Consider the following 24651-nt stretch of genomic DNA (forward strand, 5'->3'; position numbering starts at 1 on the left):
CTGGCACACACACACACACACACACTCACTGGCGCACACACACACACACACACACACTCACTGGCACACACACACACACTCACTGGCACACACACACACACACACACACTCACTGGCACACACACACACACACACACTCACTGGCACACACACACACTCACTGGCACACACACACACACTCACTGGCACACACACACACACTCACTGGCACACACACACACACTCACTGGCACACACACACACACTCACTGGCACACACACACACACTCACTGGCACACACACACACACTCACTGGCACACACACACACACTCACTGGCACACACACACACACTCACTGGCACACACACACACACACTCACTGGCACACACACACACACACTCACTGGCACACACACACACACACACTGGCACACACACACACACACACTGGCACACACACACACACTCACACACACACACACTGGCACACACACACACACTCACACACACACACACACACACACACACTCACTGTCACACACACACAGGCACACACACACACAGGCACACACACACACTCACTGGCACACACACAATGAGTGTGTCAATGAGTGTGCGTGTGTGTGTCAATGAGTGTGCGTGTGTGTGTGTGACAATGAGTGTGTGTGTATGTGTCTGTGTGTGTGTGTGTCTGTGTGTGTCTGTGTGTGTGCCAGTGAGTGTGTGTGTGTGTGTGTGCCAGTGAGTGTGTGTGTGCCAGTGTGTGTGCCAGTGAGTGTGTGTGTGTGTGTGTGTGTGTGTGTGTGAGTGTGTGTGTGTGTGTGTGTGTGTGTGTGTGTGTGTGTGTGTGTGTGTGTGTGTGTGTGTGTGTGTGTGTGTGTGTGTGTGCCAGTGAGTGTGTGTGTGCCAGTGAATGTGTGTGTGCCAGTGTGTGTGCCAGTGAGTGTGTGTGTGTGTGTGCCAGTGAATGTGTGTGTGCCAGTGTGTGTGCCAGTGAGTGTGTGTGTGTGTGTGTGCCAGTGAGTGTGTGTGTGCGCCAGTGAGTGTGTGTGCGCCAGTGAGTGTGTGTGCGCCAGTGAGTGTATGTGTGTGTGTGCCAGTGAGTGTGTGTGTGTGTGTGTGTGCCAGTGAGTGGCACACACACTCACTGGCACACACACTCACTGACACACACACTCACTGACACACACACACTCACTGACACACACACACACTCACTGACACACATTCACACACTCTCACTGACACACATTCACACACTCTCACTGACACACATTCACACACTCTCACTGACACACACACACACTCACTCATTGACACACACACACTCACTGACACACATTCACACACTCTCACTGACACACTCATTGACACACACACACTCACTGACACACATTCACACACTCACTGACACACTCATTGACACACACACTCACCGACACACTCATTGACACACACACTCTCACTGACACACTCATTGACACACACACACTCACTGACACACATTCACACACTCTCACTGACACACTCATTGACACACACACATTCACACACTCTCACTGACACACATTCACACACTCTCACTGACACACATTCACACACTCTCACTGACACACTCATTGACACACACACATTCACACACTCTCACTGACACACATTCACACACTCTCACTGACACACATTCACACACTCTCACTGACACACTCATTGACACACACACACACACTCACTGACACACATTCACACACTCTCACTGACACACTCATTGACACACACACATTCACACACACTCACTGACACACATTCACACACACTCACTGACACACTCATTGACACACACACTCACCGACACACTCATTGACACACACACACTCACTGACACACATTCACACACTCTCACTGACACACTCATTGACACACACACACTCACTGACACACATTCACACACTCTCACTGACACACTCATTGACACACACACATTCACACACTCTCACTGACACACATTCACACACTCTCACTGACACACTCACTGACACACACACACACTCACTGACACACACACACACACACTGACTGACACACACACACTCATTGACACACACACACACTCATTGACACACACACACACTCATTGACACAAACACACACTCATTGTGTGTGTGTGTGTGTGTGTGTGTGTGTCAATGAGTGTGTGTGTGTGTCAATGAGTGTGTGTGTGTGTCAATGAGTGTGTGTGTGTGTCAATGAGTGTGTGTGTGTGTCAATGAGTGTGTGTGTGTGTCAATGAGTGTGTGTGTGTGTGTCAATGAGTGTGTGTATGTGTGTCAATGAGTGTGTGTGTGTATGTGTGTCAATGAGTGTGTGTGTGTGTGTGTGTGTCAATGAGTGTGTGTGTGTGTGTCAGTGAGTGAGTGTGTGTGTGTCAGTCAGTGTGTGTGTGTGTGTGTCAGTGAGTGTGTCAGTGAGAGTGTGTGAATGTGTGTCAGTGAGAGTGTGTGAATGTGTGTGTGTCAATGAGTGTGTCAGTGAGAGTGTGTGAATGTGTGTCAGTGTGTGTGTCAATGAGTGAGTGTGTGTGTGTCAGTGAGAGTGTGAGTGTGTGTGTGTGTGTGTGAATGTGTGTCAGTGAATGTGTGTCAGTGAGTGTGTGTCAGTGAGTGTGTGTCAATGAGTGAGTGTGTGTGTGTGTGTGTGTGTGGCAATGAGTTAGTGTGTGTGTGTGTGTGTGTGTGTGTGTGTGTGTGTGTCACACACACACACACACACACTCACTCATTGCCACACACACACACACACACACACACTCACTCATTGACACACACACACTCACTCATTGACACACTCACTGACACACACTCACTGACACACATTCACACACACACACACACTCACACTCTCACTGACACACACACACTCACTCATTGACACACACACTGACACACATTCACACACTCTCACTGACACACTCATTGACACACACACACTCACTGACACACATTCACACACTCTCACTGACACTCTCACTGACACACACACACTCACTGACACACACACACAAACACTTGTACCTTTCTTTCTGAGGCTTTTAATATTCTGACCTAGCCTAACGTACAAGGACACATTTCAGTCGATTTCAGCTGTTGTTTATTTCAGAATTCAAGAGAGAGAGAGAGAGAGAGAGAGAGAGAGAGAATTTAAAAAGAGAGATAAGCAGAGACAGACAGAAATAAGAGAGGAAGAGAGAGTAACCTGTTTGTTTAAAGATTACAATACAAATGCTTGAAATTTCTATTATCTCTATGGTCCTAAGTTTCTATGGAAACTCGGTTTACTTTAAGTAATAAGTTTGTTAATGAGAATTGTTCTCTTTGCCAGAAAGCTCTGGTGATATTGTACATGTGTACGGTCATGGCATTAAAATATAAACAATGAGAGACAGAGAGAAATGTGAATGTTCTTTAAGCCTGGACACATGCAGAAGCAGAAACCAAAAGCACACAGCTCTGGCTTTCTACACTCTATACCTGTGTTTAACTACAATTTACTATTAACATGATACACAGGGCTTAGTCCCTGTGCATCAATCCCCGGGGTGATTACCTGAGGTTCCACCAGCAGTGAGAACGTGATTCAATCCTGAATCAACCTAAAACCAGGAAGTGAATCAGACATGCTGTGTATTTTGGGGCTTCTGGGGAGATGTTTGTCAATGTGAGCTGCTAAAAATGAGCTGCGAGGCACAAACTGTTCAGCGCTGCAGAATGTGTTGTGTGGAGATTTGGACTGACACAACAGGAGGAACTGTCAGCATCCATGGTTTAAAATAGAAGCAGAAGTTCCACGTCTCTGTCCAATCATCTCTGAATATTTGTTTTTGTTGACCATTAGTTTAACAAGCCATGAATGAGAATGAGAAGAACAAAGTCAGTGAAAAGTCTCTCCTGCTTCACTGAGCTGTCTTCAGATGATACGGTATCTTAGTCTTCATCCAGCAGCTGAGCAACCCTGCTTCTGATATCCACAAAAGGTGGAAGCAGGAGAGCTTCAGAGAACAATAATAATAATAATAATGAGGCTGAAAGAACAACAGAGAATTGTCTTAGTGTGTGTGTGTGTGTATGTGGTTGTGTGTGTGTGTGTGTGTGTGTGTGTGTATGTGGTTTTGTGTGTGTGTGTGTGTGTGTGTGTGTGTGTGGTTGTGTGTGTGTTGTACACAGGATAACGTATAAGATAAAGCTGTGCTCTAATCAGTTGTTGTTTTTTTACTTCCTCTAATGTGGTTTATCCAATAGAAATGTAAATCCATGCAGAAGCGCAGCAGACAATCCCAGATTCATTTCAAATCTAATCCATCCATCTGGATTCTGTGGCACTTATCCGGCACAGGGTCAGAACAAGCCTCAGGGTCAGAGCAAGGAATTTAAAGACACCATGGACATAACAGAGCCCAATTACACACAAGCTCAGGATTTAAAAGATACCAGCCAGTCTACAACACACGTCTCTGGACTGGGTGAGGACACGAGTACCGCCTGAAGGACCAAGAGAACATGCAGACTCAGAGTAGAGGCAGGAGTCAAACCATAAGCCTGGAGGTGAGAGATAAAAACCTGTAACCAGAGCAATACAATACACATTTACAGCTAAAAGACAAAAGGAATCAACTCTAACAGTGTTGGCACTGAATGCATGGGGTGTGTGTGTGTGTGTGTGTGTGTGTGTGACAGAATGTGTCAAAAGTGTAGGATGTGTTAGACAGTAGCTCCCTGAAATAGTGTGGAAGGTGTGTGTGTGTGTGTGGGGGGGGGGGGGGGGGATAAAGAGGGGAGTGAGTAGGATGTGTTAAAGGTAGACAATACCTTTGTTGTGTGTGTGTGTGTGTGTGTGTGTGTGTGTGTGTGTGTGTGTGTGTGTGTGTGTGTGTGTAAGGTTAGCACATTGTGTGTACAGAACAGAGATAATGACATGTTCAGTCTCATTAAGCTAAAGTGCATTGTGTTGCAGCTCCTCCTGCAGCACTCTGAAGCTGCCCCCAACGACCTGCGCGTTAAATGAGTCTTTTGTATGAGGCCTTAATATGCGCCATGCAGCGGCATCAAAAGAGCGAGAGTGCACTCAGACACTGGTCCTCACTCCATCCTCTCCTTTACTCAGCAGGGCTGGAACGCACCGAGCTGGACTCGACATGTCGGTACATTTCCATAACGTAGCAACAGGAGCATCAGCCTGGTTACTGAAAATGAAAAGTGTGTGTCTCTAAATCTACGCTTACTCACACACCATCATTTATCCTGCAAGTATATCGCCCGGTCGCTGTACTACAAAGCCATCTGAAGTCCTACTACTGGTTGCTATGGAAATAACAATAGGTAACGTTTTCCTTGCTGCTAAAATAGAACATTCATGAGGGAGATTTGGTGTATGGATGTGAAACTCAGCAGTGTGTATTATAGAAGATAAAGGGGGAGCACGTCCTTGGCCACGCCCACAATCTAGACACCAGGAGTCACGGCTCTGACTGAACAAACGAATCGCTGTATGTGTGAATGTAGAATCATTTATAAAGCGCTCTCACATGTCAGTTTTCTCTCTTTAATTACACATTAAATAAAAAAAATTCCGTTTGTGAATTAAACGCCTATTCCTCATGAAACGGTTATAATGAGAGTGAATAAGAAGCCGTCCGACTCCCAGTGAAATTCTGTCCAGGTAAAGGTACAGCGTAGAGTCAATTTACTGTTGATTTAAAAATGCTGAAGTGTGAGTATTGCTCAAAAAACAATTTAATACATTAACATTAAAAGGTTTTGAGTCTGTGTGTGTAGGAAGAGAAACTGCACACTGGATAATACTGATACACTGCGAGATAGCAGTCAGCCTCACAATAGCTTTATTCCTCTCCACAATTGGCTGTAAAATAATTGGGATTATGATTTGAGCTATTACAGAGCATCCTTCTCCCTCTCGCTCACAGCTCCTGATCTGCAGAACGCAAAAAAAATCGTATAATTAGTTCCATTACTTAAATGAGCCTAAATGAATCCATCGTGTTCTGTAATGTGTGTTTTACAAAAGAATCCATAAAGACTTTCCACCTCCATGTCTTCTGCTTTCAGTGTACAGAAGACGAGTGAGGCCGGGGATTATTGTTCATCAAAACAGGAAAGAAAGGAAAGGAGAGGAGAGAGGGGAGAGGAGGGAAAGAGGTAGAGAGGAGAGAAAGAGAGAGGGAGAGAGGAAAGGAGAGAGAAGAGGAAGAGAGGAGAGGAGAAGAGAAGAGAGAAGACAGGAGAGAGAGAAGACAGCAGAGAGGAAAGGAGAGGAAAGAGAAGAGGAAGAGAGAAGAAGAGCGAACGAGGGAGGAGAAGAGAGAGAAGGAGAGAGGAGAGGAAAGGAGAGGAGAAGAGAGGAGAGGCAGACAAAAAGGGTTAGAGAGAGAGACAGAGAGAAAGGAGAGGGTGGGGGGAGAAAGATGAAGACACACAGCTCCTGTCTCTATCATTCTGACTCGAACACAAAGAAACAGAGAACAAGCAGTACTCAGTAAAAAAAGAGGCATACGCTAAAGAATTTAAAATGAAGACATAGAGGGGTGCGAGCTGCACCTCCATCACTCTGTCTGACTGAGACACAAAGAAAGTGCAGGAAGAGAAAACAGGAACTCACTGTCAAATTTGTTGTCTCCATTATATCAGTCAACAAGCGAGGACACATGGAGCTGCACCCCAGTGCACTGGGACTTCCTGATAGCTTTCCGCTGGATATTGTGGTGATTGGTGGAGGATGAGGATGGCATTACTGACTCGAGTGCGGAATGTGATGTCATTTTAACACGGACAGCTCCGGCATCGTCTGAACGGCTCGTCACTGATCATGTACTGCCCTTTTGCAGACGTGGAAAAACAGGAGATTCGACTTTTTCAACATTTACATGGAACAGCGTCTCAAAATGAATTTTTACAGCACCACGAGGATGTCATGTCCAAGCCCTGCAGCTGCTCTGAGAGGATCATCTCCAGCATTAGCACGGTGTTAGTTAAAAAGTTACTGGGGAGTAAACTAAACCAAAATGCCATTGCTGTGATGCATCATGTTTTTCTTTTGCTTTTTCCAGTGGATTGTCGCAACAGCACCGTTTTATCAAGACATCTACAACACTCGCACAAAAGCAATAAAAATAATGTTCATTTGTACTTGAAATGCTTCTACAAATGCACAAACTGCACCACCAATTGTGCAACACACGAGAAGCAAAGCATCTGGTGCTTGCTGCATCACAGCAGAGCCCGAGCTGCATCACAGCAGAGCCCGAGCTGCATCACAGCAGAGCCAGAGCTGCATCACAGCAGAGCCAGAGCTGCATCACAGCAGAGCCAGAGCTGCATCACAGCAGAGCCAGAGCTGCATCACAGCAGAGCCAGAGCTGCATCACAGCAGAGCCAGAGCTGCATCAGAGCTGCATTACAGCAGAGTCAGTGCAGATCAGAGCCAGAGCTGCATCAGAGCAGAGCAAAGCCAGAGCCGAGTCAGAGCTGTATCAGAGCAGAGCCAGAGCAGAACAAGAACAAAGCCAGAGCCGAGTCAGAGCTGTATCAGAGCAGAGCAGAGCCAGAGCAGAACCAAAGCCAGAGCAAAGCCAGAGCCAGAGCAGAACCAGAGACAGAGACAGAGCCGCATCAGAGCAGAACCAGAGCAGATAAGTCAATCTGTGAACAACTCTCCTTTAAATCCTTAGGACACTCCTAAAGAGAACTTGAGCAAACATTGTGGACATTAATGGACACTAATTCTAGCAAATCTACCCGATGTTTACATTTGCTGGCTCAGGGCTTGTGCAAGCAGCAAGAGGTTATTATTGGTTAAATGAAGGCACTGGTGATGAAGTTTGCTCCTCCAGTTCTGTCCATTTAGCAGGTGAGTCAGAGTTAATGGAAGTCCATGAGAGCAACTCATCCGGCGGTTTTTTGCACGTTCTCACATTTATGCAATCTTTTACCTAATCACTGCCAGGAGACTTCCTGCACCCATCAGTGAGAAAATCCTTGCTGAATTTATTTCATTCAAATGTGAACATCGGTTTCATGTGACCGAATTGAGTCACATGAACGCAGTAGCTTTCGAAAATCCTAATTTGAGTGTGTTTTTTAATTTATACTTTAGGAATCTTGACTTTAACAACACACATAGCAACAACAACAACTCTGCTCATAGATACAGAATCATGCAGACAGCTGACACAGGGACTATACACTGATACAGAAAAGGAAATACAGAAAGAAATAAGAAGTGGTTACATTGCCTCACCATTCCGTACTACGTACTACCTCACCATTCCGTACTACCTTCTTGGTAATATGGTTGCAATAAGTTCAGTCCACTTTATCATACATCATACAAATAATCTAAAGATATATAATCTGTTATGACTTTATTGTCCACTGGATATATGGACTCTAGTTAAGAGTTTCTGCACCTTTACAGTTACTGAAGATCTTACAATTTCCCACGTCTTGTTCCATTCTTTCTTCACTTGTGAAGCTCCTTTTTCCACAAACCTCCTTTAAATTTAAGGAGCCAGCAGTACTATACTCTTAAAACCACCTACAGAAGAGATCATCTGTAATGAGAATTTCATTTTCAATTCGATTTATTTCTAGAGCGTTTTTAACAATTTCCAGAAACATTTGAACAGAAGTATAGAAAAAATAATAAGAAGAAAAAAATAAGGATAAAAATACGAGTACATGCAATTTAAGTTTAAAATTAATTTCAAAAATATTAATATAAAATACTATAGCTCTATCCCTATCCCTAATGAGCAAGCTGGAGGTGACGGCGGCAAGGAAAAACTCCCTGAGAGGACATGAGGAAGAAACCTTGAGAGGAACCAGATTCAGAAGTGATGTGACATACGGCTAAGTACGGTGACCCATACTTAGAATTCGTTCTCTGCACTTAACCCATCCAAAGTGCACACACACAGCAGTAAACACACACACCGTGAACACACACCCGGAGCAGTGGGCACTTCAGTCGTGGTCAACTATGCTACGGCGCCCGTTGGGGCGGTTTGGTGTCTTGCTCAAAGGCACCTCAGTCATGGTATTGCCGGCCCGAGACTCGAACCCACAACCTTAGGGTTAGGAGTCAAACTCTCTAACCATTAGGCCACGACTCTCACTCATCCTCATTTGGTTTCTACAACAGATTATAATAGTGCAACTGAGAGCTCCTGAGGATGAATTCTGACCACATGTTCTTGTATTGTGTATCAGTCTATTAGGATGATCCAGCTCACAAAGTATAAAAGGGTATATAATATATAAGAGATAACAGGAACGTCCTATTCATAATCGACTAGTTTTACATGTGGGCTTTTGAAGGTCAAGTGATTATTAGCACATTTAATGCTACAGTTACATATTGTGGGATTATACTTTGTCCACATCTGTAATGTCAGACATTTACACAGATTAGGAATCAGATTACAGTATATTGTGCACTGAATTGACATGTTGGTAAAATGTACGTTATCCTGAGGGGGAAAATAAGAGGGATTTTATACTTTTTTCTTTCGCTTCAGTGCAAGACAACACAATCCAACGACGCCAAATAGTGTCTTTACAGTGAAGAAAAAAAGTTTAAGACACAGAACAATAAAATCCAGATCGCATTGAAAAGGAATCAGAGAAACGGAGCTGCAGGCTGTTTGCATTACATTAGTAAAGCCTGCATACATATTAAAGTCCAGACAACAGGAGCTTCTAATACATTTCAGCACAAGCTGCTTCAAAATGAGGTGTATGTAGTGGACATGAAGTGTGAAAGTGTGAAATAGAAGAAGCAGAACCTTTATTTTGTCACATATACAATACAGTGAATTTCTTTCTTTTGGAGGTTGGGGTCAGAGCACAGGGTCAGCCATGATACAGCACCCCTGGAGCAGTGAGGGTTTAAGGGCCTTGATCAAGAGCCCAACAGTGGTAGCTTGGCAGTGCTGGTGGTCGAACCCTGATCCTCCAACTCAGAGCATTAACCACTTGAGCCACAGCACCACATGAGCACACATACGTCACATGGTTTTACACAGAGATCAGTCACATACAGCCGGTCGATTATAAAGCAGGATTAGGATAGATATGTTTCAGAAGCATTACCAGAACATGTGTCCAGAAATGTCCAATCGTGTCTGAATGGTACATGCTGCATATGTAAACTATATGCTGAGAGTGCAGTGTGTAGTTACGTGTGAAGCAGCTAGCACCGATAGACAGCGTGATGGCTATTCTTCAGACGAGCGTGCGCCTGTCACTTCAAATGTCAGGCTACAGCAGTGAAACTGCAGCAGGACAGAACTCCTTTCCTGTTGCTATGGTGAGTAATACAAATGAATAAATATAAAGGCATTACGGGAGGGAAATAACAGCCTCTACTCGGCTAGGAAAAAGAAGCACTATGAGGAAAAAGGGTTTTAAAAAAAAAAATAATCTCTTCTTTGTATTTGGTTAGAGTGTAGTGGTGAGCATTTCTAGCATAGAAAATCTGCTTGAAATTTATATTTTTGTACACATCAGCATCTGGCCAGATGTGTGCCGCGTGTGAAGGTATGAGAGACACAAGCTTGTAAGCTCATTAGGCTAAAAGTAAGCAAAGTTTATTTTCTTTTGTTCTAAAACCCAAAGAGAGGGGAAAAACACCTTAATTATTTTTGCAAATCAAACATTTTTATTTTGTATGTTTAATAGTGTTGAGACACCTCAGTGTCATAGCGAGTTCTGAATCCCAGCGCCTGCGTAACGCTATACACACACTGTAGTTTACCAGGTCGATTATTATATATCGCATTCACAAGTGAAATGTACCTGTTACAGTATAAAGTGTTTATGAAAACCGAAAACAAAATACAGCAGAAAAGCTTCATGCACTGATGAAATATTGATGCAGGATCGGTATTTGGCCAGAAGGGGAAAAACAGAAGAAGAATGAATTTAATCAGATCCTGCAATAAAGTGCAAAGATTTTTTTAAAACTGGAATTGTTTAAACAATAAGAAAGACCTAGTATCATTGTAGTGGTATAACTAAAATGCTGTGTAATATGTAATAATACATGTATTTGTGCCTGTGTTGTTATAATTAATATAATTAAATAACTAACTAGTTTAGTAGCACACTTATTGCATCATGTTGGCTACCGATTTTTGGCCTAGTAGGATTCTTGGCACACAAGTCCTGAGACTGGGAAAGCATATTCAAGCTTGCACATGATGGGATAACTAATGAATTTCTGATTAGTCGAGCCCTCACGTGAAATTTGGCTGGATGTGTACGTTAGTGAGGATAAGGTTGTGTGTAATTGTGGCGTCACACTGAGTACAGTCATTTGTAACATCTGTAAAATAAAGCAGGCTCGGAAAGCAGGCGCTCTGATGGTCGGACGATCCACACGTCCTCATGACATGCTGTTCGACTGCATCGCTTTTTAAATGTGAGCGGAGAAAATGTGATGATTCAAAGCAACACCATCATTAATTGCTTGTTGAGATTTTTGGCTCTCAGGGTGCTTCCAAATGAAGTTTTCACTTAAAGTCATGGCTAGGAATTGATTTTCTGCTGCTTCTGTTTGTGTGTGTGTGTGTGTGTGTGTGTGTGTGTGTGTGTGTGTGTGTGTGTGTGTGTGTGTGTGTGTGTGCGTGCAAACAGCCAGCCAAACTCAATGAGAGTCTTGAGGCCCAGCCAATGTCCCAGAATCCCCTTCATTTCTGCAGTTGGCTCTGATTGGTGGAGCTCTGTAAACAAGGTGAGGCAGAGAGACTCGCATTCAGCCTTCAGGGAGCACAAAGTGGCCTCAAGGGCACAAACCCGAGGTTTGGATTGACATCCAGCCTCAACAGCAGCCTTCTATCAACACAATCCCAGCAACTTTCCCTGGAGAGAAACTCTTTCCACTGATATGCAAGAGGAGAAATGCTCTCCGGTTAGGAAATACGGTTGATAATATGGCTGAAACAAGCTGGCGCACACACACGCATGCACACACACCCACACACACCTCTGGCTTCTTCACACTGCTGTTTTTATTGTTTATACATTCGAGATACACACACATTCCTCAACACACTTGAAGCACACAAAACCGTTCCCACACCGAAGCTTCAGTGAATCACAAGCCAGAAAAAAAATAAATAACAGCCTTCCTTCCCGTCCTGCTACTGCTCAGGCCTTCAAGTCCAAGACAAATGTTTAGACGTTTGAGTGATGAACGAGGAACAGGTCTGCATGGGCTCTACTACGACTGAGGATGTGCTGAACGTGATGTGTGCAGACAAACAGACATTACCGAGAAACTAACGAAATTTTCACCCAAATGATGATGGCTTCACTTCTGAGTCTGCTTCCTCTCAAGGTTTCTTCCTCATATCATCTTAGGGAGTTTTTCCTCATCATCACCACCTCAGGCTTGTCATTAGAGATGTTAGTGATAATAGTAATTTCTCTTAAAATATCTGATTATAAACTTGAGTGGAAATCCAGCTTTGACTGTCTCCTATACTTGTATTCCTGCCTTCTATTTTAAGAGTCAGGCTCTTCAGGTGGTAGATAATGTCCTTCAAAATGTTTTGTGAAAATCTGTTAATAAATCAACGCAGGAAGGAATGAAAAAAAAAAAAGAAAAAAAACGAGAGCTGGAATATTAGATGATTATCTGCAATACTGATGCAACAGCAACACGTTACACACCGGAAAGTGTGTGTGACGAATGCTGAGCTGAACTCATCATACAACTCTGCAAATTTATTTACAGGAACCTCATGAGTGTGTGTCATATACCGACATGAAGGGAGGCTTTATACTGGCTCATTATAATGACAACTGAATCAGCTTGCAGGATTGCAGACTTTTGTTGGAAAGACCTTCATTCTTCTTTAAATACATTCTTAAGACTGAGAAGACAAAGTGTTATGACTCACAGCTAAAACTTTGTTTAAAGTCTATTTTAAAGCGGGCGTCATTTAGAGATCGGATGGAGTGTTTCTGTTCTGTGGAAGCTCAAAGACATCTAAAGTGTAGTGCAGCAGCCGTCTGCGATACGACAACAAACGTCTGCTTGTCAGATCTCAGTTTACTAATAATGGTGTATTTATAGAAAAGATATTACTCTGTTCTAAATACCATGTAGTTATATCTTGTAGTCAATACAAAAAGCTGGAGCATTACTCCAAACAGTGGAATGAGGATTTTCAGACAACAGTGTAAACACACACAAAAACACACACACACCCCTACACCCACATTTACCAAACTACTGATTACTGAAGTGACGAAATAAAAATGACCAGGCATCTTGGTTCATTTCATATCCATTGTGGTGATGAGCAGAGGCAACAGCTTAACAACTGTCCAAATACTTCTGCATCAGAGACACGGCCATGGTATCAGTCTCAGTGTAACACAACGCTGTCGTTACACCAAATGACCACAGGCCGCAGTTACGGTTTTATCTGGAAGCTAACTAAGAAGTGCAGCTGCGTCGACCCCTTAAGCTCCAGCCATGGAGCTACATGTGGAGTGCAGAGGGACCACTTTGTGGACCACACAAATCAAGTGCACAACAAAATGAACCACAAATGAGGCACCTCTGGAGATGGTCTGAGCACAGTTCATGTACTGTATGGGCTGTTTAAAAGAGGCCGAGTTCATATTGCTGTGTGAGGAGCTCTAAAGTAGAACCAGTGAAGACCTGATCTGACTGCAACCTGAAGTCAGGACTAACCTGCAGCGTCCAGCTCTGTAGATTAAACTTGACAAATGATTAAACTAGCCAAGTATCCGATAATCTCTGAACCAGGTGAGTGAGCGTTAATAAGAGAGAAGCAAAATGCTTCGATCATCTAGCTCAGAATACTAACATAATCTATAGAGCTTGTGACCTGAATTCCACATACATGTGCTTCAAAATCCGATCAGTAAGATAATAAACACTTTTTTTTAATGTAAACCTTTTGTTTTAATGAAAGCATCTACAGCTATTCTGCTTCCCTCTCTCACGAATGTACTGCAGGGGATTCCACAAAAGTATTCTCCTTCTCCTTTCCAAACTGTTTTGTTTAATAGGATGGGATGATGATGTTCTCACTCCCTTCTCTGTCGATCTCGAGACACTAGCCAATCCTGAATCTCTATGAGCTTGTGTATGTGGAAGAAGGCATTTAGCACTTTCCTCAGAGGGTGCTGCACTGAGCGTGATGCAACAGCTCAGATAAGGTTGTTAGAGCATAAGGAGGAGGAGGAGGAGAAGACGAAGAAGAAGAAAAAGCTAGACTTCCCCCTCTGTGGTTCCTAGCCGATTGGCATAGACAGTGCTAGCTAGTTAGCAAACAGACCAAACAGATACAACAGGGTAAATATTTTCCAGTTATTTCCACACATCTCTCACCAGATATAGACAATTTACATTCCCCTTCCTCTCTGAAATGCCGTGCAAATGATGGTCCTCTGCCATGTCCAGTATTCCCTCCTGCTGTTGCTAAGCAGCTGTGGAGCGGTGCATTGTGGACTAGCAGGGGTGCGCTGGTTATTAACCTGCATTTCTCTGGCTTTTATCTTCTGCTTGACAAACGTACGGCACAGCAAAAGAAAAGCCTGCTGTTTGTTGCACTGATGAAAGGTTATGGCAGGCAGTAAGATCAAGCTCAGATCTTCTCTAATTTTAAAAAGGTGACGTTTCACTTCACGGATGTTCTGCGACGGATAAAATACTACTATGATTCTACATCGAAAGCTCGACTTAATGCTAAATTAAACCTTAGTTACAAAGCAGAATGTTTCAAGGACAGTAAACAAAGTATTAAACGGCGCTCGCCAGCTCTGGCTGAACTCCCTGGAGTTGCCATGCTTTAGATGTGGGCGGTGAAGAGGACGATGGAGAGGACACTTCTGCATCTGTGTGTGTGCACTGAGCAGCTGACAGTCAATTACCAACTCATGAAGAGATTTTCCTCACAAAAAAAAAAAAACAGCATGGGGCAAAACCACGGCACAGATTTTCCCTCATTTCAAACAGAGGCTGCTTTAGACCGGTGGAATATTATAGAGCTGTTGGAGACACGGTGCTGGAGACTAAATCAATAAGACAGGCATGAGAGGGGCTCAGCTATAGGTCTGGCAGCAACGAGTCAGCAAGATGATCCGAGTCAGTTAGTATATTACATAATACACTCTATAATAACCAATCGATTCTGAAGCACAGAGACGAAAGCCTCGGACACCAATTAGAACCAGCGGTATTAAGTATCACCAATAATGATATGCACAGGAGACTTCCTATTCCCACCACATTGAGAAACAGTAAAATCCACTGGTATGATGCTTAAACGTTGGTCTCCAACTTTATAAAAAAAAAAATAATAATAATAAAGATTTATTTACTCTCTTGGGATCATTAGTCAACGAAAATCTTCCGCCCACTAGAACATCAAAAGCTGGCTGATGTTCAAAGACCAGAAAATAATGCTTTGTTTGGTGCTCAATTACACGCTGCAACCTTGCACATCATCACTATTACAAAGGCAGACTGCCATAATAATGTGCAAGAGATCAACTGTGTAAAATAAACAAATATAAATATATAATTATTTCTGAATCAAAGGTAAGGTATCATGTTTTTGCTGACTTTTGGAGATCAAAACAGTTCAATTCTCAAAATGGCCCTCGGAGGACTGGATTTGAGCACCACTGCATTAGATGCATGCAATTTGTTGCGCAAGAGTGTCATGAAGAATCATTCAACACCTACTCAAGCTGAACTTGACGCCAGCAGCATCAACATGCACGCCACTGAATCCACCTCCACCAAGTCTAGCTCTTCTTCCTACTAATATTTATACCTTAAATACCTTCAAAATCCACTTGAGACAAAAAAGCAAACTACAAGAACTATTGGGATGTATACAAGTATTTAAGGCAGAAATATTAGTAACAAGATGAACTAGACCCCGAGCTGAAGTTCTACATTGCCCCCTTTCCACCAGAAACAACCGGGTGCTGGTTCGAAGAACGATTTGCCTTTCCATGGGCTTGAGAGCCATCACAGGGCCTTGTCTTATGTCACTGTATAAAACGTTATACAGCAGCGTTAGCATAGCAGTTGCAAACACAAACAGAACATTAACGTACATTTGCATCCAAACATGGAAACGAATCACTGCTAGGAGTTTAAAAGGAGAATCCTATGCTTGTAATTTCACCAATTTAAGTTGTTGTTGTTGCTCTTTCAGCTGCTCCCTGTTACCCAGGCATGGAACTGGCACCGAGAGTTGGCTCTTTAGCGGTTGGATTTATATATAAAATAACAAAAAAAACCAACAAGCATTTTTAGGATGCAACGATCAGAAAAACTCTGAACTCCTAGCGGGACTGAATAATTTCTACTTTTTAAAATGAGAAATTCTAGGAGCACGAGAAGCCATATTGATAGGAGACAAATTTGCTTCCTGATTATTATGCAAGTTTCTATGATAATTCATGGAACAACAGATTAGATCTCCTCGTACAGAGCCAGTAGGCTATGGATAGGTCAGATCTGGGGTCATAATATATTCGAGTTCAATTTCAATACAGCACTGCTGCTGCTAGGCTCGCCAGCTATTTTGCAACGTTCTATTTTTTCTGTCTCGCTTCTGTCTCTGTCTAGTCACATCCAGACATTTTTGGCATTTTCACTTTCAATCACATTCAGTAGCGCTGACATTTACATTAGAAATATTGTGCAGTCAGTGACATTCCAGCAGAAAGAGGTCTGCCTAATCTCCCCTTCTGAGGAGAAATGTGAATAAATGGGAGCGCTAAGCAGAAATGGCCGCTGGGAAAACAAAGTGACATTACAGAAATTGTGAAAAATGGCACACAAACGCAGCCATGCTACATCTAAAACATTTAATTCTACTCATTTTAATTTTTTTTTAATTGTGCAATCATTCTAACTGCATAATCGGTTTATCTAACCCAGAGATCCAGACCGACATTTACCACTGCATCATAGAGAGCCACCTGACAAACTCAATTATTGCACTTCTGGAAGTTTCTAAACAACATTTTCATTGCGTACTTCAGGTACATAGCAACACAAAGTTCTGTCTATCCATCCATCCATCATCCATCCATTTATCCATCTATGTATCTATCCATATATCTATCCATCCATCTATCCATCTATGTATCCAATCATGTATCTATCCATCTATCTACCATCCATATATCCATCCAATCCTTCAAACGATCTCTTACACCAGACTGATAAAGCACTTTACAGCTGGTCGTCACAGCTGTTTCTTCACTTCACTACTCAATACATTAGTCTTTTCTGAGTAAAAGTGTTGTTAAGAACTAAAGTCAATAAAACTATATGTTTAATTCTCATTCTTGTTTTCCACAGATCACATGATGGGGATCTTCAGCGTTAAATACACCAGCTCCCAACTGTGCACCACAGACCAGTGGGGAGAAATCACCTGCATAACAAAATGCATTAAAGTGCATAATATCTAACTGAATTATTACATTATACATCTTTTTTTTTTCACTACAGCCTTGTTGGATAGCCGGTTGCTACATATTATACAGAGCAGGCTTGTAGCACATGAATCACCTGTTAAAAGGTATTTTGTTATAAATGCAGCTTTCTTTTGGTTGGCAGACTTGGAGTCTTCTGCTGTCTCATCATTGGGTCTTTCCTCCTTTTCAGAGAAGCTCTCCAGCAATGTTTGTTTGTTACTTGACTACCAATCGGAAGGTTGCAAGTTCGATTCCCATGTCCACCAGGCTGCCACTTAGCCCTTAATTGCTCAGTTGTATAAAATGAGACTTAAATGTAAGTTGCTCTGGATAAGGGCATCTGCTAAATACTGGAAATGTAAATAAAATTATAATAAATAAAATAAAATAAAATAAAATAAAAAATAATAATTACAAATCAAGTTTTTATTATTTCTGTGAAGCCCGGTACTGGTCACCTTGTTCCGCGAAGGTTGGGGGGGCTGGTTTAATAGGAAAGCATGTGTAAGACTTGAGTGTCTAATACAGTATCTTGCCTTGCATTGTGTCTGGATTTAAATGGGAAGTGTCTTGTTTAAAGCAGGTTTGATTGTGGAAGATGCCACAGCAGTGTCTGAGCAGTTTCTCCAGGTTGATAATGACGTGGAGGCGTCACGCGGGATCTCAGCAGCATCTACAAACTAGTCAGTGTCAGCCTCTGTCACTCACTGAAGGCTATAATTTAGCTGTCGAGGCGAGTGGGAGTGAAAAATGATTGTTGCACTAAATGCACTCTTTAAATGACTGGTGAAGCAGGTGATTGGATGGAACGACTTCAGAGGAGAAGAGTTATTGGGGTGGGGTGGGGGACAGAAAATAACTTTTTATTGTGTTTTATTATTTTGTGTTCTTGCGTGCAGTAAGACGTCTCACCTCTTCTGCGTCCCACAATGTTCTCCTGTCACTCCTGGTACATGTGTGTTGTGTAAACTAATGATGTAATCACCAGAAAACAAACACACAATTTTATTTGCTTTACTTCATGAAAGTGCAGACACGAGTACGAGTTGCGTTGATGTTCACAGCATTCGCAACACAGTTTTAGTGCAACCGAACTCACACCTCCTCCTACAGCTAGCCTTGGGTTCAGTACCGAGCTGCACTTCTCACTCCACAGGATTTTTCATGTGAACTGTGCTCTTTCACACTCAACTGCAGTGTGAAAGCTTCTTTAAAAAATAGACTTCAGAATTAGCTTCATTTAATCTGAAATGTTTTAACAAAAGTACCATATCTTGCTGCTTTCTCTCTCATTCGTCTGCCGCGTTAGACGTCTATACTGTTGAGCCCCTGGCGTCTGTTTCCAAAGCTAAACTCACTCCCCATTTCCGTCCTGTCTCTCCAGAAAGGGTCAACAATGGGGTAAGATGCAAAAATCCCAGCCGCTGGGAGGCTGTTTTCACAGGAACAACGCATTAAAGTTCAACATTCCAGCTCCCTCAAATCCTCTTGTTTTCCCGCAGCTTAGCGTTCCCCTCCTGGTCTGATCGGAATGTCAGAGCTGAATAAACCTCTTGAGCTGTTTGTTCTCCACGTTGCACAAGAAGAAACTTTCCTCGTCTTGATTCATTTTGTTTGCTTCATCTTATTTTCATAGCTTAAAATTCAAAGCAGCTTTTCTAGCATGACCATAATGAGGACCTGTGCCTTTAATACTGAGCAGTTCAAGTTCCACACAAGCTGCAGGACTGAAATATTACATAAAACTATTTGTTTTAAAGTCATTTCAAATCTAACACATTTTGGATCAGAACATGATTCAGCATGCAGACTTCAGTCTATTTATTTTTTAGGAATAAATCGGTTTGCAACATGTTTGACGTACAACTAGAAATCAGTCTCTTTAGGAATGATTGAAAATGTTTTTAATTTTTTAATAGATATCTTACAGGTGAAATTTGATAAAACAAGCAAAGGATGCTTTTTTTTAAACTCCTAGCAGTGTAGACACATTTCCACAAGTTCGTTGTTGTGATGACGTCACCTGATGCGTCTCGGCCCAAGATTTTCCAGTAATTTTGACAAACTGCAAGCTCCTCTTTATACTGCGGAGGCTTCAGGATTGTGGGTTAGTTTCTGTGATTATATTTAAAATATTTCTACACACAGTCAAGTCAAGTAGCTTTTATTGTCATGATGAGCTTTGATGATGAGCCACATAAAGTGCATCTGTGAAACAGACAGAATGACCTTCAGGCTCACGCTCAGGTCAAATAAATGGATCTGTCATTATTTTTCTACTGAAGCTCTGCAGTGAATCATGTGGGCATGAAAAGGAAATAATAATAATAATAATAATAATAATAATAATAATAATAATAATAATAATAATGACACTGATTAATATTTATTCACTCATTAACATTATTTGCAGTTTTTCGATGTTCACCTTTTGCTTTCATCTACAGCTACTGAAGAGTAGTTACAGATCCAGTGTACAGCTTCCAGAGCACGTCTAAAGAACAGTCCTGACTGCCTGGCTCACTGAGGGAGAGTGAAAACCTCTGACTTTTATTGTGGGCTGGTAGGAAGGATGCAGGAAATCTGGGTCAGCATGAATGTTAAATGACTCTCACTAAGCACAAAAAACTGGCAGGTCTGAAATCATAAGCCAGCGAGCTGCTAGAGGAAGAGAAGGAGGAGCAAGAGGAGAACAGGATGAGCTCTGTGTTCAAGGAGACACATGTTGGACATACAGTATGTACACACACACACACACACACACACACACACACACACACACACACACACACACACACACACACACAGCCAGCAAAAGATATTAGCGATGCTAAAACAATGTGTGTAAGGCAATGGCATGCGCCTTTTAATTGTCTCTTCATACTGTATGTGAGCCAGTGTGTGTGACTAAAAAAAATAAAAGATAAAATAAAGAGACAAAAAGGATAGAAAGCAAATTTTCCATAATGTAATAAAACTATGATATAAAGCAAGGCAGAACTTTACATGGACTATGAAACTCATAGAAATCTTTAGAACAGGAAGCAGGATGATGAACTCAGCGTTAACCCAGGTGAATTGTCCTTCTATGTTACTGCAGCCTCTGGCATTAAAAACACACTCTCACACACGAAAAATTGGCATTAACCCAAGGCAAGCTGTAGGAAGAGGTGCGAGTTTGGTTGCACTGGAACTGTGCAGCGATTCCTGTGAACATCAACGCAACTCATACTCATGTCTGCGCTTATTCACAAAGTAAAGCATCCACAAATTGCGTGTGTTTGTTTGCGTGTGGTGATGACATCATTAGTTTACACAAAACACGTGTACCAGGAGTGACAGGGGGAACATTGTGGGACGTAGAAGAGGTGAGACGTCTTACTGCACACAAGAACATAAAATAATAAAACACACACACAAAAAAAAAAGTGTGTTCTTCATGCACCTTTGTGATGATGGAAGATGAACACAAATGCATCAGGTTTTGATAGAATCGGGTGAGTCAGAAACCAGGGAACAATCACACACTGATTCGGACCACAGCAAACACAGCCAGTGTGAAAGCCACCTAAGTGAGAAGGTAATGATGTGGAAGAGTGGAAGAGTTATCTTACAGCACAGGATTAAATTAAACATCTGTCAGGAAGATTCCCTGGCACACTGTTACAATTCTAACAGAAAACCTTTAAAGTTAAAATGCAGTTGAAGGGTATGACGTTACTTTTATCGATCAACTTGCAAATTAAAAAGAGAGATGAAAAACATATTTAGCTGCAAATTGCGTAGGAGCAATAAATATTTGAACGGAAGTGTGAAACTAATGAAATCCAGTTTTAAATGTTTTAAAATATGTGCAGTGTTTTGTAAACATAAATAAAACTGAGGTAAACTGAGATTAGGGCTGTAGCTATCAAATATTTTAGTAATCGAGTATTCTACCGAAATGTCAATCGAGTAATCGGATAAAATGTATTTTTCTTAATTAAAGAACAATAATAATATATACAAGAGAAACTTTTTTTTTTTTTTTTTTTTTTTTAGAAAAATTTACTTTTATTTTTTAAATGCATAGTATTTGTGATTTTCTATCACAAATAAACATTTAGATATTACCCATTGTTTCTCTGTCTGTACTTGTACTGTGAACAATGACAAAGTTAACTGAGAAGAATTAAGTACATTTAAGTGCCAAACATTCTGGGTTTTAAATGAACCCTTTTCTGAGATGCAAAAACAAAAAAAGAAATTATTTTTTTAAAGTATCAAAACTAAGGCATACATTAAAATAAATAAATAAATAAAATACTGCCTTTAAGTCATGCAACTAAAAGATTCTAAATCTACAGCTCAGGCATAACATAAGCCTTTACTGTCTTCTTGGAATGCTTTGTGGTATCAAAAGTCATGGACAGGAACTTGGACCTAGAGGCCATGCATGGTTTCACACCGAGTGCTTTAAGCATATATAAACATGTACGACGTGCTGTTGTGTTACTGTATGCCAGCTACGATTTTCTGGCGTTTTCTCCTGTTTGTTTCTTCTCTTTGCTCATTGCCATTGTTATCGCACCCTTCCATTTTGTAGCCCGCGCCCTCAAATCAAAAGACCGCTAACTCCTCGCGTCTCCTTCCGCTTTGACGTAAGCGCGTCGTCACACACTCACACACACACACACACACACACACACACACACACGGCACGAGCTTTAAATTAAATTTTGTAATCAAGTTACTCGAGGAATGGTTTCCGGCCTAACTGAGATACATCTGTAATATAAAACACAAACCTGAAACACTACAGTAACATTGTTTGAAATATAAAACCAGCAGAAATATGAAAAAGAAGTTGACTTTTCCTCTTATTTACAATTTCCTCGCTCGCTGCGGCGCTCATTTTCTGCTTATCAGTCGCCGGATACTGAAGCACGAGACAACAATATGGCGCAACCAAACATGATACTGTTACATGATTGGCTGTTAGCATGTCACTCCCTACGTTGCTAGGTTACCAGAGAGTGCTCGCCTTTGTTAATGCAAACAAACTTGCTTCACAACCGCTATTTTCTTCCAACGAAGGATAAAAAATATCGAACGTTTTATCGAGCACATTTTATATCGCTATCGTTCACATGTCTATCGCGATACATATCGTTATCGTTTTATCGACCAGCCCTACTACTATATAATAATATGTATTAATATGCATATCCATCTGAGCTTGTGCAATCTGTTAGCAGTGGATTACAGAAGGATTAAAGCTGCAAACTGATAGAAATCAAAGCGTGGTATGTAAATATTATTTACAAAAATAAATAAATAATAATTACACTATCAGCTACCACATGATGTTAAAAGGACTATCTCCAGTTTCTCAGTTCACAGTCATTTTTCACACTTTGTTATAGCTACACATGGTTCTAGGGTAAGGGGACTCACACTGGCGGACTCAACACAGAAATGCTAAGCCTTTGCAGTCAAACAGAGATCATTAAATGCGTACACATTTGTTACACTTTCTCAGGTCGGGAACTCATCCCATGTTACCTGTTACCTGAACAGCCAGTTCACTGTGTTTTTAGCAAGAGGACAAGAGACTGTAATGCAAGTGAATGCTGAGTAAACAGATTTTCTCTCTCTAGCTTTTCTTTGGTTTCAAAAGAGTCAGATTGCGTGGTGTGTAAACGTGTACCAGTCTGATGGAGGCACCTGTCCCTGCTCGCACACACAAGCCTATAAAGCTGCTGTTTTGAGTGATTTCTAGTCAACTGAAAGAAGAATTAAAGCAGCACACTGGCTGGACAGTGATTACAGCTCAGTACGCAGCAGGATTCCTTTTTCCTTTTCTCCAAGCTTTCACCAAACAATCTAGATGTGTTTTTGATAACATGAAAGATGAAACAAACTGAAACTGAAAGAGTCAGCAATATATGCTATGTAATTCCTCTTGTGAGCTGAGCTTAAATGTGTTTAAGCAAGTTAAAGTGAACTGATCTTAAAAGCAAAGATACACATATAACCTGAGGAGTCACTGCAGTCTCTAGTTAGGAGGATCCTTCTTTCCTCACAAAAAAAAGTTAAAATAAGAATAAAAGTCAAATCCCATATGAACATTTTATCAGATACAGAATCAGCTGAAAAGTGACCGGAAGTGCTTAATCTTCAAAAGCAGAGGTGCCTCATTACGCGTGACTGAGTTTACCTTCAGCAAATCCTGCTCGCTTTCTGCTTACTGCAGGCATTTGTGCTTTATTTCCCACCAGGAAACTCTACTAATAATCCAGAAAGACATATTCTTGAGAAGGAAGTGTTAAACAGCGATCTTTTTTTTTGGTAAACTCACTTAAACCCATTATCATATACTCCTGACCTTCATAATCTATTCCCTCTCTCTCCATATCCATCTCCATCTCTCTTCTTCTCTCATGCAAAATGGAAATCAGGAAATCTCTCCCAAAAACTCCTCTCCTCTCACTATAGGTCTCTTTCTGTAACTCGACCATTCGTTTAGTTTCACCAGCTCTAATCACAGTGGTCCTCTGAGATACGGATTGCACGACTGCCTCAGCTCTGACCTTGACGCAATGAGCTTTTATCTGTCCCTGATTATTCGGGAGAAGCAATCAGTGGCAGCAAAGCATGAAGAAATGGCTCTGAATTATAGATTACAGCCTAAATGATTTATACAGACTAGAAATATGGCAGATAAATCAATATCTTCAAGAGGATATCCTATGTGGCACAATATAACATCAAGCTCAAACACGTCATGTCACATGAGATTACTTAAAATAGATAGACGGATTGATAATTATTATTTAAAACAATGTGATGATAGAGGACATCACTATTAATTGTCAGTTACGCTCTTGGAAAAAGGAAACTCTTTGCTGTATAGTTCTACATAATCCCCGGAAGGCTTTTCCAGCTGTGACGAAGAAAAAAAAAATTCACGTTTCATGACAGAACATTTATCGATAAGAGTAAACACTCACCAATCCAACCAGCTAAATCACAGCAGTTCAGTACATAAAATCATGCATATACAGGTCAAGATTCTGCTTATATTCACATTAGAATGGGAAGGAAATTGGTGCAAGTTGGTGCCAGACAGGCTGGTT

General features: G+C 41.7%; 1 protein-coding gene across 18 annotated transcripts in view; it reads right to left on the reverse strand.

Moving 5' to 3' along the window:
- The window catches only part of nbeaa (neurobeachin a), a 167262-nt gene that overhangs the window by 129043 nt on the left and 13568 nt on the right, over positions 1-24651 (reverse strand). The gene's annotated exons all lie outside the window — the stretch shown is intronic.

The sequence above is a fragment of the Tachysurus fulvidraco genome, chromosome 20, assembly GCF_022655615.1.
Source record: "Tachysurus fulvidraco isolate hzauxx_2018 chromosome 20, HZAU_PFXX_2.0, whole genome shotgun sequence".
In the NCBI taxonomy this organism is placed as follows: Eukaryota; Metazoa; Chordata; class Actinopteri; order Siluriformes; family Bagridae; genus Tachysurus; species Tachysurus fulvidraco.